Here is a 12,262-nt window from a genome sequence, read left to right as displayed (position 1 = left end):
AAAGGACATCTGACATCACTCACAGAAAGAAGAACGACGCCAAAAACAAGCACATATGAAGCAGTATTGAATGATTACAAGTGTGTTTTTGTTATTATATGTAATCACCATTTATATAGCGTTAGTATGTAACATTTACAACACGTGATTGTTTGTACAAAATTTCTATTCGCACAACTTGAAGGGGCATTACCTGTCTAATTCATGTTCACAGATTTGACTCAAATTCTCATATTTGATGTATAACATACTAAAACGTAAATCAAAAATACAACTAGTCTAAAATAAACAATTAACAATGCATGGACTCGATAATATATATTAGAACTATTCTTTTTTTCACTGCAAGGTAATTTTCTTAAATGTTTGAGAGATTATGCACTTGACAAGGGATGCATAAATACATTTTTTCCAATATACTGACTGTTCAGTATGATTTGGGATGTAGCTCTTTTCCATATTTTTAAACCAGTAAGATCAGTACCTTTACATGATGCAAAGAGGAAATTCCTTCCAGTTCAGTTTACTAATAAAGGAATTGATGCTATCAACATCAGCAACGTTCTTCATCACAAAGCGGTAACATCTAAAATTTCACTTTATTTTCAAAATCACTCTGTTCCTATCCTATTGTATCCTACAGTAACACTAAAACCATTGCACCTAAGGTATTTAACTATAAGCAAGCATTGTAGGACCTTGATTTAGAAGAAAACATAAAAAAAACTCTGACATGTGACTGTTCCCACTCGCCTTATATTTACAGCCCCTCTGGTCATGTTATTATCGGGGATCTAAACATAATTCAACATGAACATCTCCAAAAGATGATATCTCATGGTCCTAAGTTCAGAAAACACCAACACATCAATTGGAACCATAACTTCAAAATAATTATGGGTTCCATCGAGGACTACGCCAGAGCATGGGCTAAATGAAAAGAAGTTGACCTTGAACACTTTGTCAGAATGGGTTAAAACACTCAGGTCTCTGATAAATCGTCGAATTCATAAGTTGAAAAACTATGTGAATTATCGACCAAAGTCCGTTTTCAGAGACAAAAAAGAGTGTTTATCATCTTTTCACGATATATATGTTGTTGTTCCTGCGGACAAAGCTTCTAATAATATTGTCTTTGTAAGTAAATCGTCCTACTACGAGTGCCTTGTAAAAGAATTAGGAATAAATGAGCAATGAGGTAATCCCACATACAAAAACATCATTTGACAGGAAGAGATTTTGGCGAATCATAAGTGCTTCAAGGCTTCAATGAACATTACAGCAAATCTGAGGACTTACCTTGTTTGTATTGGATACCTAAGCTTCACAAAATTCCTTACAAACAGTGGTACATTGTCAGCTCATCTGTATGTTCTGCAAAGGAATTGTCCATTAAATTGACTAAAATTCTGTCCGCAGTGAAAGATGGTCTTCAGAAATATTGTGAAACTGTTTCCTCGCGTAGTTGTATTAATCATATGTGGATTCTAAAAAAACTCTAAAGAACTTCTGGATAATTTAAATATCGATGTTCTCTGAAATTAATTCTATCAAATTTTTTGATTTTTTAACCCTATATACCACCATTCCCACATGTGAAATTGAAAAATCGTCTTAAAAACTAATCCACAATGCTTTTCAATATAAAAATGGTAGCATACGGCTATAAATTTATTGTTTTGGGATACCATTCGGCATATTTTGTTAATAGTGAACAAAAAAGCAAACCACGCTTAAGAGAGGAACAAATGATCAGTATGTTGGAGTGTCTTATTGACGACATATTTGTGGAATTCGGAGGTAGACTTTTTCAACAAATTTTCGGCATTCCTATGGGAACGAATTGTGCGCATCTCCTTCCCGACCTCTTCTTATTTTCATATGAGTCGGAGTTCCTTCAGACACTTGTCAAAAAAAGGGAAGATCAAAGAAGCCAGATCATTTAATTTCACATTCAGATATATTGATGATGTTCTTTCCATTAACAATCCAAACTTTTCTGATTGGGTTCCATTAATGTATCCTTCAGCCAGAACTAGAAATTAAAGAAACAACAAACACGGCTTCCTGTGCCTCATTTTTAGACTTATACCTCGAATTTGACATAAGCGGTCATCTCAGTACCTGAATCTATGACAAACGAGATGATTTTAATTCTGAAATTATAAATTTCCTCTACCTTAGCAGCAAAATACCAACTTTTCCTGAATATGGGATATATATTTCTCAACTCATTCGGTATTCAAGAACTTGCAGCTGCTACTCAGACTTTATAAAACGTCACCAGTATCTGAGCAGAAAGTTCAGGAACCAGGGTTATGTCAAAGAACGTCTCGTCCTCTTTCCTAAAAAAAGTTCATTGGAAGATACCAAGACCTTGTTGATAAATATTCCGTATCAACTTCACAAATAATACATGATGGTCTTGAAGTATGTATAGATTCTAGGTACAGACATTGTTTATCATCTTGACTACGTGTTAAAGTGTTCTTTTTATTTGTCCTTGTACATTTTTTACCTTTACTGTTTAGTCCGTATTTGGTAGTATATTTTTGTAGTGGCTCGGTATTTATACATCCCGCCATTGTGTTATTGTAATTATGGTCAATTTTGTATTTTTGTCTTTCATTTTTGCTTATGTACTTTTTCTAAAGAGTGTCTAAATGCTATTTTGTTTTACTTTGTTGAAACAGTTATTTGTTTTTATAGTGATTAAGATTATAACACAATGTTGACTGCTGTACCCAAATTTTTAAAATGTTTAACTATTATGTGTTTGTTTTGCTCACAAATTGTTGTCAATATAATGGAATTCTATAAGATTGTCATACAAGTGAGAGGTTTGGCTAGCTATGAAACCATTTCCTATTTTTTGTGGATCGAATCAGTCAACGAAATTTTGTGGATCGAATCATTCAACGAAACCTTTGTTTCACTTTCAATGTTGACATTCTTTTCCTTTAAATAGCCGAACACGCCTATTACATGCGTAACCCATCTCCACTAAGGAGCTAAATTGAAGTTCACATGAATGCGGATTTACATGAGATCGAATTATTCACTTGCAAGTGAAGAGTACATCAGCGATGCTTTTGAGCCTATTTTGACGTGTTTTAAATTTTTGTCGAACTCGTAGCTAATGCTCCTTTAAGTCAGAAATACGCAAGTCATTTGTCCCGACCCTTGAAGATCGTGAAGGGTCTATTCTTATTCCTGTATCATACGAAAGCCAGATGAATGGGTTACGATATGGGAATAACTTGTCGATTATTCGTTTTGAACAGAACAGTAAATTTCATAGACTTGCATCAATCGTGAGAACGGTATAAACGTATCACAATTACAATCTTAGTAGTACATTGTAGTGCTATCCGATAAAAATGACTGCTGGTACATGCTATCTTAAATGGGATGTTATATAACGCTGCATTGCGGAAAAAAACATACACGAAAATATTTAATTTGAACCATACTACTTCAGTCAGACACTAACATTTGATACATGTGAAGAACATTTGTTTTATGTAATCTTCATAATGTTTGTGACAATTGCTTTTCTCTTTTATATTCATTCATTTTACTTTTTTTGACTGTAATTGCTGAGTAGTACGGTGTAATTGGCACCATTTTAGTTTTAAAGTACGGTCTTACTGTCCTATTTGCCTTGTTCATAATCAAATTAATCATGTTTTGACATGTACCTTACACATGATGAAATATGAAAAAGGTGTACCTTAAAAGTACGGGGAGATATATCTTTCGGTACAATTGTATTACATAACAAATATGAATATATCAGCTAGCTCCATCTAATATTTTATTCAAATAATATTGCATTATTGACATGAAAACAAAATTATAAGCCATCGTAATTTGATTTCGCCGAAGTTAATTCTTTTGAATACGGTTTTCCATCTATCCCCAGAAACAAATTATTGTGATCCATTACCACGTTAAATAATATAATAAACAGTCTAGGAACGAACAAGGAAGACATATATTGTGTAAAATTGCTGAATGAATTCTTCGTACACACGAACGAAAAAATGAAGATGAATATTAAACAAATGAGTAAGTATATATATATTCTATGAATAAAACTGACCTGAATTTAATCAGTCAATTACAATATTCACAATTATCAAAGTCATGTGCGTTTCCAGAAGGACAGCCTCATTTAAGCTTTGCATAAATGGACAAAGTTAAGCATATTGTACTTGTAGAAGTATTTGTATGGAGCTGATATTTTTACAAAATAAAAAAAAAACTTTTTCTTGAAGTTTTTTCTTTTCTGCAAATTAAAAGAGACAATTTCCCTAAAAGATACTCTGCAACTTCGTACATAATTTTACATTTTACTTTTTTAATTCAAGCCTCTCCGATGAGTCTTTTATAGACGAAACGTGCCTAGAATTTTTGATGGATTATGTTAGCTTCTGGATATTGAGCAAAATAAGAGGGTCGTTAAACATTTTAGTCATATAACTTAAATTACATTTTAACAAATTGAGGTATCAAATGCACACAGTCTAACAAAAGGGTAACAGTATTTGCTTGTACGTCTGGGTTTTTTTTAACATGAGTAAGGTAAACGGATATCTTTACAATGCAGTGGTAATTAAGTACGAGATTAAGAAATGAAATATGACAGTTAGTTATATTTGTGCAAAGAGTACATTGGAATTACTTAGTTTAAACATATTTTATTTACTCAGAGTAAAATGGATTGGGCACAAGTAAACCATACTTATGAAGTCCGCTCCAAATTACACAATATATAACAATACAATATTAATATGAGCATGCAATATTCAAAGTATACAATACTTTACAATTCTAGCTATTGAAAAAAGATGAAACAATAATAACGGAAAAATTGGTGATGATGCGGATGATGTGAATGTACCGCAAATACACTAATCAGTATCATATGACAAGAAATCTCTCAGACCTTTTAATAAATTCAAATACATGTTTAAATATCTGCACTTTTGGAATTACTAGCTACTATTTAATCCATAATGTACATAAAAAGAGGCGGAAAGTGCCAAAGAGACAATCAAAACTCATAAGTAGAACAGAAACTGACATTCCAAAAATAAGAAAGAAGAAGGACAAACAACAGTAAATAAACACATAATCTACATAGAAAACTAAATCAACACAAATCCCACCAAATGCCAGTTGTGATCTCTGGTGCTCCAGAATTTGCATTCGAGAACCCTGTCTAACATAGAAGCGCCACACATCAGTGAAACGCAGACTTAGAAAATTAAGGGTTTACCATTAGCAATAAAAATTGCATTTCAACAAATGAGAAAACGGGAAAATGTCAAATAAACACGCTATTTCAAAAATTCACATAAGCTTAGAACATTAAGGGTTTACCATTAACAATAAAAATTGCAATTTAACAAATGAGAAAACGGGAAAATTTCAAATAAACACGCTATTTCAAAATTCACATTAATGAATTTAACGATCATTCTAAATTTGGTGAAATTTATACTTAACTGCGGTATAAACATATTTTATTTTATCTAATGTTATAGATAAATGAACCGGTTGGTATAATCTGGAAAATTTAAAGCGATTCGGCCACTTGTTATGTCACTATGACGTCACAACCTGTCGAAATTGACGTATTTCTCTTAAAATTACCATTTCACTTATAATTTTTTAGACAAAAACAATACTCACCAAGCCCATTGAAAAAGCATATTTTATATCTATTAACATCTTTATAAAACACATATCTAAATATAAATGACAAGATCTCAAAATGAGGCTATTTTTGGAGGTTTTGCAGTTTTGACCAAAATACAAGATGTTTGAAAGCCTAATGCCAATTTCAAAAATGTAAAAACTGATACGACAGAGACTAATGTTTTCAGAATTTCTAAAAGATTGTATTTCCTAGATTTATAATACTTTTGGATTTTCCAATTGACGGGACCAAAAAATTGACTTGACCAAATCTGCGCCTTTGAATCTGGTTATAAGCACCAACTAGATTTAGATAAATACCCACATACAAAATCGTGTGGGTTGCTGGGTGGAACTTATTTGAATATATGCGGTGACATCGACTGAATAAATTGTTAGGTTTTAATGTCAAAAGCAAAACTTTTTATATTGAATTTGTTAATAGTAGATTCTTGATGTTTGTTAGTAAAACTGTTTAGAACTTTTGGGCTGAATAATTTTCTCTTAACCTTTATACCGTACCATAATATTATATTTTATAATGTCATTCAACATCAACGTTAGTACATGTACATATCTTAGATTTGAGACTTTGAAATAGTTAGGTCCTGGAGCATCACTGAAGAGGCATTAATTGTCGAAATGCGGATATGGTGTAGTAAAAATTCTACCGTTTATGTTATTATATAATATAACGACTAGGTACGCTGACCAATAATTATTCAAAAATAATATATTAAAAAACAAATAAGAATATAAAATAATGTTTAAACGATAAAATCAATGAACGTTTGACTAGATGAAAACGGAAGTACCTAAACATAGCTTTAAGCTGGAAGTGTTTTTTAACAAATTTCTGTTTACTGGGAAATAAAATCCCATTTTTATTAGATTTTAGAAGGAAAGATTTGTTTATGTCGATTAAATTATTTTCTAAGTTTTAAGAAATTTAAACAAAATTCAAATCATTCAGGCTTAATGGTTAAATTAATCAGTTACAGTCAGATGTTATTGAGGTTAAAATGTAACACAAGACATGTGTAAAGCAAACATGTTTCATTAAAGACACCATAAAAGGGAGTGTAAATAAAAGAATTAAAATGTAATGTCTAAATTTTTACTTTAACATTTTAACACATATTATGAGAAACCATTCAATATAAATCAATTTCGTTGCTAATTTTTTATTCTATTGATGCGAAATAATGGCTGTCAATTCCTGCTTACTTATTCATTCAGCTATTTTCTTGTATCACTCAACCGACTTAATTACTTAATTCAGAACTCATAGAAATCCCTCACAAAGAAAAGCAGAAAATACATTTTGGAAAGTTCTTTATTTTCACTTTCAAATACATTGATCTCAAAGACTAAGTCTTCCTTGATATTGACAGATGAACGACTTCAAACTAAAGTCTATGACAAACGTGATGATTTCAACTTTCCAATTGATAACTTACCATTTCTCAGCTTTTTACATATCTTCTATCCCATAGTATGGTGTTTACATATCTCAATTAAAACGTTATGTTCGTGCATTGTCACAATATGAGGACTTCATTAACAGGGATATCGTCCTGACACAAAAACAGAGTTATGAAGAAGAACGTCTTATATCGACATGGTATAAGTTTTAAATTAAGCAAAACAGCTGGAAGACCAAATCAAATATGAATTTACGCCTTATGATTTTATAAGAATTAGTTAATGAATACTCCACTCAACCAACAACTAAATATAGTTATCCTATTACTCATAGTAATAAGAGAGAAATTAGGATTACAAAAACTCTTAATTTTTTTTCAAGTAGTCACTGAACCAGGAAAATGAGGTCAAGGACAATGGACATATGACAGACAGAAACTTCATAACACAAGGCATCTATATGCAAAGTATGAGGCATCCAGGTCTATTAAACTAAAATAAATATGAGGTGGCAGATCTAATCAAATCTTTTTAAGAGTCTGAACGATTTAAATTTGCTGGTATTCAAGTTTAAGCTAATTGTCAACGGAAAACAATATATATATTTATTTACAAACGCGGATATTTCAGTTATTGTTGTCAGCTTAAGATTGCGAGCGTAATATTAATGTATCAATAAAACTCATCAAAGATATATTTGATCGGGAACGTATATTATTCCCTCTATGTAATGATTCGTCTTCGTTAGGTTTTGTTCGGGAACGTATATTATTCCCTCTATGTAATGATTCGTCTTCGTTAGGTTTTGTTCGGGAACGTATATTATTCCCTCTATGTAATGATTCGTCTTCGTTAGGTTTTGTTCGGGAACGTATATTATTCCCTATATGTAATGATTCGTCTTCGTTAGGTTTTGTTCGGGAACGTATATTATTCCCTCTATGTAATGATTTGTTTTCGATAGGTTTTGTTCGGGAACGTATATTAATCCCTCTATGTATTGATTTTTTTTCGTTAGGTTTTGTTCGGGAACGTATATTATTCCCTATATGTATTGATTTGTTTTCGTTAGGTTTTGTTCGGGAACGTATATTATTCCCTATATGTAATGATTCGTCTTCGTTAGGTTTTGTTCGGGAACGTATATTAATCCCTCTATGTATTGATTTTTTTTCGTTAGGTTTTGTTCGGGAACGTATATTATTCCCTATATGTATTGATTTGTTTTCGTTAGGTTTTGTTCGGGAACGTATATTATTCCCTATATGCAATGATTCGTCTTCGTTAGGTTTTGTTCGGGAACGTATATTATTCCCTCTATGTATTGATTTGTTTTCGTTAGGTTTTGTTCGGGAACGTATATTATACCCTCTATGTATTGATTTGTTTTCGTTAGGTTTTGTTCGGGAACGTATATTATTCCCTATATGTAATGATTCGTCTTCGTTAGGTTTTGTTCGGGAACGTATATTATTCCCTCTATGTAATGATTTGTTTTCGTTAGGTTTTGTTCGGGAACGTATATTAATCCCTCTATGTATTGATTTTTTTTCGTTAGGTTTTGTTCGGGAACGTATATTATTCCCTATATGTATTGATTTGTTTTCGTTAGGTTTTGTTCGGGAACGTATATTATTCCCTATATGTAATGATTCGTCTTCGTTAGGTTTTGTTCGGGAACGTATATTAATCCCTCTATGTATTGATTTTTTTTCGTTATGTTTTGTTCGGGAACGTATATTATTCCCTATATGTAATGATTCGTCTTCGTTAGGTTTTGTTCGGGAACGTATATTAATCCCTCTATGTATTGATTTTTTTTCGTTAGGTTTTGTTCGGGAACGTATATTATTCCCTATATGTATTGGTTTGTTTTCGTTAGGTTTTGTTCGGGAACGTATATTATTCCCTATATGTAATGATTCGTCTTCGTTAGGTTTTGTTCGGGAACGTATATTATTCCCTCTATGTATTGATTTGTTTTCGTTAGGTTTTGTTCGGGAACGTATATTATTCCCTTTATGTATTGATTTGTTTTCGTTAGGTTTTGTTCGGGAACGTATATTATTCCCTCTATGTATTGATTTTTTTTCGTTAGGTTTTGTTCGGGAACGTATATTATTCCCTTTATGCATTGATTTGTTTTCGTTAGGTTTTGTTCGGGAACGTATATTATTCCCTCTATGTATTGATTTGTTTTCGTTAGGTTTTGTTCGGGAACGTATATTATTCCCTATATGCATTGATTTGTTTTCGTTAGGTTTTGTTCGGGAACGTATATTATTCCCTCTATGTAATGATTCGTCTTCGTTAGGTTTTGTTCGGGAACGTATATTATTCCCTCTATGTATTGATTTGTTTTCGTTAGGTTTTGTTCGGGAACGTATATTATTCCCTCTATGTATTGATTTGTTTTCGTTAGGTTTTGTTCGGGAACGTATATTATTCCCTATATGCATTGATTTGTTTTCGTTAGGTTTTGTTCGGGAACGTATATTATTCCCTATATGCATTGATTTTTTTCGTTAGGTTTTGTTCGGGAACGTATATTATTCCCTATATGCATTGATTTTTTTTCGTTAGGTTTTGTTCGGGAACGTATATTAATCCCTCTATGTATTGATTTTTTTTCGTTAAGTTTTGTTCGGGAACGTATATTATTCCCTATATGTATTGATTTGTTTTCGTTAGGTTTTGTTCGGGAACGTATATTATTCCCTATATGTAATGATTCGTCTTCGTTAGGTTTTGTTCGGGAACGTATATTAATCCCTCTATGTATTGATTTTTTTTCGTTATGTTTTGTTCGGGAACGTATATTATTCCCTATATGTAATGATTCGTCTTCGTTAGGTTTTGTTCGGGAACGTATATTAATCCCTCTATGTATTGATTTTTTTTCGTTAGGTTTTGTTCGGGAACGTATATTATTCCCTATATGTATTGATTTGTTTTCGTTAGGTTTTGTTCGGGAACGTATATTATTCCCTATATGTAATGATTCGTCTTCGTTAGGTTTTGTTCGGGAACGTATATTATTCCCTCTATGTATTGATTTGTTTTCGTTAGGTTTTGTTCGGGAACGTATATTATTCCCTCTATGTATTGATTTGTTTTCGTTAGGTTTTGTTCGGGAACGTATATTATTCCCTCTATGTATTGATTTTTTTTCGTTAGGTTTTGTTCGGGAACGTATATTATTCCCTTTATGCATTGATTTGTTTTCGTTAGGTTTTGTTCGGGAACGTATATTATTCCCTCTATGTATTGATTTGTTTTCGTTAGGTTTTGTTCGGGAACGTATATTATTCCCTATATGCATTGATTTGTTTTCGTTAGGTTTTGTTCGGGAACGTATATTATTCCCTCTATGTAATGATTCGTCTTCGTTAGGTTTTGTTCGGGAACGTATATTATTCCCTCTATGTATTGATTTGTTTTCGTTAGGTTTTGTTCGGGAACGTATATTATTCCCTCTATGTATTGATTTGTTTTCGTTAGGTTTTGTTCGGGAACGTTTATTATTCCCTATATGTATTGATTTGTTTTCGTTAGGTTTTGTTCGGGAACGTATATTATTCCCTATATGCATTGATTTGTTTTCGTTAGGTTTTGTTCGGGAACGTATATTATTCCCTATATGCATTGATTTTTTTCGTTAGGTTTTGTTCGGGAACGTATATTATTCCCTATATGCATTGATTTTTTTTCGTTAGGTTTTGTTCGGGAACGTATATTATTCCCTTTGTGCATTGATTTGTTTTCGTTAGGTTTTGTTCGGGAACGTATATTATTCCTCATATGCATTAATTTGTTTTCGTTTGGTTTTGTTCGGGAACGTATATTATTCCCTTTATGCATTGATTTGTTTTCGTGAGGTTTTGTTCGGGAACGTATATTATTCCCTCTATGTATTGATTTGTTTTCGTTAGGTTATGTTCTCAAAACGTACATGTACACTCCATATTTCTGCGTATTCGTATTAAATATCTGCAGTCTAGATTGAAAATAAAAAGTAAAAAAAAGTGGTATGATTGCCAATTAGACAAACTCTCCACAAGCGACCAAATAACATAGAGGTAAGTAATTATAGATCACCGGACAGCCTTCAAAAATGAGCAAAACCCATAACAATGAGAAAGCTATAAAAGGACCCGAAATGAAAAATGTAAAACTATTCAAACGAGAAAACTAACATTTGTACAATAAACGAAAAACAAATATGACATACAGCAACAAACGACAACTACTGAATTACAGACTCCTGACTTGGGACAGACACATACATAATGTGGCGGGGTTATACATGTTTGCGGGCGCCCAATCCTCTCATAGCCTGAAGCAGTGGTTAAACAGCAAATCATAAGAACAAATTATAATTAGAATCAGTTGAAGACAAATTTCAGCAAAATTTTCGAATAAAAATGAATCAACTGTTCAGGGAGCAAGTATAACACGAAGTTAAGGAGGGAATTGTAATTAAAATAAGACTAGAAATAGAGGAACAAGTCCGCCCGCTGTGGTAAGACAATAGAACCAGACTTCCTTTTCTAAAGCGATAAGTTGCGATGAAAATTCGAAAAAGTGTCAGAAAGTTGTTTAGGGAATGCACAATTCAACTGCAAACGACCTTCAGCAAAGACAACCGAACGGACTAGGAATTTACTTTCAACAATTGTTTTACTAGACGTTCTGAATGTCACTGCTCTACTTCCCATTCTCTCTTGACTAGTAACATCTACATTCAGCAAGTCACTTTATATTTGAAAAAAAAAACAAAAGAACAAAAATATATTTACAAATATGTTGTAGCTCATAGTTGAAATTTTGTTTTTGTACTTGAAGTTAAATTGTCTGTAGTAGAAATTCCGTAGTTGACGGAGTGAAACATACAGCACAAAATCACATTAACATAATCTCGAAATGCCTGAGAGAAAAAAAAACAATAATTGCTTTACAGGTATACATTCATTTTAAATATGTCAGTTGCCAATCAAGATTTTCACACTTTGATTGATCTACAACTTGGAAACAGTAATCATTTGAACAAATAATGTGTATGGATAAAACATTGGTTATAATTGAGGACATTTTTCTTAAGACACCTAAAGTTGAAGATCCAAGTAACATG

Source organism: Mytilus californianus, unplaced genomic scaffold, assembly GCF_021869535.1.
Source record: "Mytilus californianus isolate M0D057914Y unplaced genomic scaffold, xbMytCali1.0.p SCAF_6, whole genome shotgun sequence".
Taxonomy (NCBI): Eukaryota; Metazoa; Mollusca; class Bivalvia; order Mytilida; family Mytilidae; genus Mytilus; species Mytilus californianus.
Note: the sequence above shows the minus strand (reverse complement) of the source record.